We start from the raw sequence: 4,308 nt of genomic DNA, 5'->3' as shown, positions 1-4,308 counted from the left end.
CTGGAACAGAGGGAACATGGTTAGGGGGCCTGAGGATGAGGTCCAACGGGTTGCAGTCTCCTCCACTTTCAGTAGTGGGGTCCCTGCTCCAGACTCCTGGCCCCTCAGTCTCACAGAGCACAAATGCTGGCCTCACTCTGTCCCTGCCTGTGGAGAGTACTGCTACCCAGCTACCCAGCACAGGTAGGAGAGGCAGGTAGGCAAGGATGCAGAAATCCACCTGCCTGGCTACAGTTCTGGCTTGGGTTTGCTTTTTCACACTGGTTTTCTATTTGAAGCTCCACACTCTGTGAAACCACTGACTCCTGGCTGTTTTGGTGATGTCCTAACCCCAGAAGAGATGGGAACTGTGGATGTTTGTGGTCAACCTGAAAAGTCTTGAGAACTAACCAGTGAAGCGTATGAGGCCTGGTGCAGCCAGGAGCCCTGGGTGATGTCCTGGCTCCTCTGTCACAGATTAGCTTTGTGACCTCAGTCAAGGCCCTTTGCCTCCACTGTTTCTGATGGAGTCAATACATTCATGGCCTCCTTCTTCAGATAGACGTTTTGAAAATACAGTGAGATAATATATAGATTTCAGACTGATCTGGGATTTAGATGCACTGATACAAATTTATTCCTTCTTCACAATTTCCACTGGGAATGAATCAGACAGTTTAAATTAAAAACAAAAAATCAAAGGAGGAGGGAATGTAAAAGATCTGAAAAAATAACCCAGTTCAGACAGAAGCCTGCACTTCTCAGAAGCAAACATTAGAGGGCGCCATATACCCATGCTAAGGAATCTTTTGATTTCAATACCTGATTTTAATTTCTGTGCCATTCAGCTTCACTGACATTCTCCGTGTAGGGGTTAAAATGGGGCAGCTTATCAGGAGTATGTCAGCTTGTCTCTTAGTCCGATTCTGACCTTGTGCAAAATAATTCTAATAAGCAGTCTTTTGCCTGGTGTAAAGAACTCTTCTTTCTCTCTGGTTCTAGAACCAAAATGCTTATCTTGTTTCATGTATCTGAATCTCTGTGCTGATAGTTGACACATCTTAAAACTTGGCTGGGCAAGGTCTAGTGACCTTCCTCCACCTCACCAGCACTTGTCCATTTGAACTGGACTGACTGCCCATCCTCCTTTCCTGCCTTCCAAGGCCTGTGGCCTGGGATTCAAGCCACAGCCCCACAGGCCCCCTGGCAGGGCAGCCTGTTTTCATGTGGATGGGGGAAGGAGAATAAGGATCCAAGATCTAGAACAAGCACTTTCTGGGACAGGTCAGGGGAGGGAGATAGAACAACTGTGGTATTGAGAGATGGTCCGGTTTGGCTATCGGAGCTGATGCTGGGAGTATAGGGGACACCTTCATTCCAAGCAGAGAGACCCAGATGCAAATGGTCCCAGCAGCCCTGGAGCAAGGTGGACCAGCGTTCAGGGTAGAGCTGATTCCAGGTTGACCAGAGTGTGTTGCTACCAGTTTTATTTCCTGATGGGATCAGGTATACATGTGTGGCGCTGGATGAGTATCAGTGCTCCTGCCTCTGGTTGGGCAGGAGACGTAGTGGGAGAGCAGTAAGCTGTGAGTCTCTGTGAGATCCTGGGTCCAGACAGGCTGTCAGAGCAGGAAGTGGAGGAGTCAACATAGGCTCTCAGAACTGGAGACCACCAAGGTCTTCTGGGCTCTGTTAATTTGAACTCTGGGATATAAAGGCTAAGAGATTATGTAGTCCAGGGCTGGGCAAACTATGGCTAGCAAACACAGCCTCCCTCACTTCTGTATTGTTGTGGCTGCTGTTTAATGCTATCAAGGCAGAATTGCAACAGGGACTGTATGGCCCACAGAGTCTAAAATATTAATATCTGTGAATTCCCTGGCAGTCCAGTGGTTAGGACTCTGTGCTTCCATTGGAGGAGGCCCTTGGGTTCAATCCCTGGTTGGGGAACTAAGATCCTGCAAGTTGCATGGTGCAGCAAAAAAAAAAAAAAAAGAAAAATTAATATCTGGCCCTTCCATTGGATGAGGCCCCCAGGTTCAGTCCCTGGTTGTGGAACCAAGATTCTGCAAGCTGCATCGTGCAGCCAAAAAATAAAAGAAAAATTAATATCTGGCCCTTCACAGAAAAGTGAGCTAATTCCTGGTCTAGTCTGACCCATCTGTTTTAGGATGAGGAAAGTGATTCTCAGAGATGTGACAGGGTCAAGCCAGAAGTAAACAGATATGACAGCTGCCAGGGAGTTGCTGTGACTGGGATTGACCGCAGTGCCGGTCTGAGCTCATGCAAATTATCTTCTATTTCTTTAATTACCCAAGTAAGGCACAGCAGGCCAAAGGCTTGTAATTCAGATTAATTACAGTGGCATTGTTCACTGTTTGGATGGGATTCTGGCCATGCCTGGGACAGAGCAGAAGATAATAACATCCTTGTTATCCAAAGGAAGAACCAGGCTAAGGATGAAGGGGATGGTTTTATTGACTTGTCTCCTCGGGCCTTTAACGTCCTCTCACATATCTATGTTTTTTAATCTAATAGTAAATCTTTGTTCTACATTTACTATTGGTTTTATTGATTTACTAGAAATGGTTTTCTGAGAATTATAGTCCACGCTTGGCCCAGGGTCTGACATGGATATAGGCTTAGCCACGTATTCTTTACATCTGAGACTGTCGGTGTCCAGAGAAAGAACTCCCTGACCCTGGGTCCTCAGAGTTTGGATGACCAGATGACCACTAGAGGAGACTCTGCGATAAGGCTCTCACCAGGATGTGCAGCTAAACTCACTGCTTCTTAGACAGCCTCCCAAATTTAAGATGTTGTGCTTCTTTTGTTTCATAGCAAAATAATGCAACCTGCCCCTCAGCCCCCAAATCAGTGAGGCATGTAGATGTAAGAACTCAAAATGAGAAACCACCAAACCTTGAAACTCCATAGCCCTTAGAATACATATACACAGCACTCCCTTCAATTTAGCTCAGAGCCAACTCTTACTCAGCACCTTCCTGTGGCCGGCAAAGGCAAGTCACCCAGTCAATTTGCTAAAATCAAATATGTCAAATGTACTTGTTTCTTTTACCTATTTATTTAATTGGCTTGCTTTTTTTCCCTCTATATTAAAGTATTTAAAGGAAAGTTGGCTTTGTTTCTATTCCAACTCCCTACTGTTGGCAGCTGAAGACTAAGGGTGGGAAGAAGAGAGAATCCGTTTTATAAGAATATATTTCCAAATATGAATAACTCCTGAATAAATTCTTCATATTTTCAAAAATACTGTATTCACTATTTCTTTTAATATTAAGGAGAAATGCCCACTTCTACCCACTGGTGTGAGACAGGCACAGCATTTTTGGATGCTGGTAAAAGTCATAAAGTTGGGATTGTCTGATCTTATCCAATTACATCCTCCAGGACCGGGTGAAGCTCTACTCTTCTATTACTATTATCATTATCATTTACTGTCTTAGAGGCTCCACTCACCAAACCCTAACAGTCCCCAGTTTTCAGACGTCAGAAAGTAGAAAAGAGCACAGGAACAGGAGTCAGACCTGGGTTTCAAACCGGAGGCAGGAGTGGATTGGAGAGAATGCGATGGGGTTTAAGGAGACAGCACGGGATGTAATGTCGGGCTCGGGGTGCTGGTCAGTGAGCAGGAAGTGGAGTGGGTGCCACAGCAGCTGAAAAGGAGCGGCAGGAGGTGGGCGTATTGGGGCTGAAGCCGCCCAGTTGAACGAGAGCAGGCTTCTTCTAGCAACCCAGGATGCAAGGCTGCCTTGGGGAAAGTTAGGTTGAGGTTCAGGTTATGCGGAAGCCTCTGCGCGGTTGGGTGGGGCACAGGGTACCTGTGCAAGCGCTGGCCTTCGCACAGCAGCCAGGGCAGCAAGTCACCTGGGCATCACTGGAGCTTCCTTTACACGCAGCTGTGCTAAGAGGGGAAGGCTTGGTCTGGTGCAGAAGTACATGGGGAAAGTCTCCGTTAGGGTCGGCCAGCTAAGGTTTCCTCTCAGACTGAATTATAATTTCTGTTTTATCTTCCGTTAAAAGGAAAAATTAATAGTAATGGGCTTATAGGTTTTGTTAAACAGTGTATTTAAAACTGGTAAAATCGTGATTACAGGCATAAAGTGAACATGTGCAATATTTTATTTAACTCATTATGAAGTGAGGGAACCAAGAAGATATTACAAACATTTTAAAGAAGTCAAAAGGAAGAGCTGTTTATAGATTAAGAACACTGAAACGAATTTGAAAATGGTTGCAAAACCGGTGTATTTACAAATGATTTAGGGGAGAAGTTTTGTCCCAACAGAATTTTGGGTCATATCTATA

Source organism: Physeter macrocephalus, chromosome 12 (genome assembly GCF_002837175.3).
Source record: "Physeter macrocephalus isolate SW-GA chromosome 12, ASM283717v5, whole genome shotgun sequence".
Classification (NCBI taxonomy): Eukaryota; Metazoa; Chordata; class Mammalia; order Artiodactyla; family Physeteridae; genus Physeter; species Physeter macrocephalus.
Note: the sequence above shows the minus strand (reverse complement) of the source record.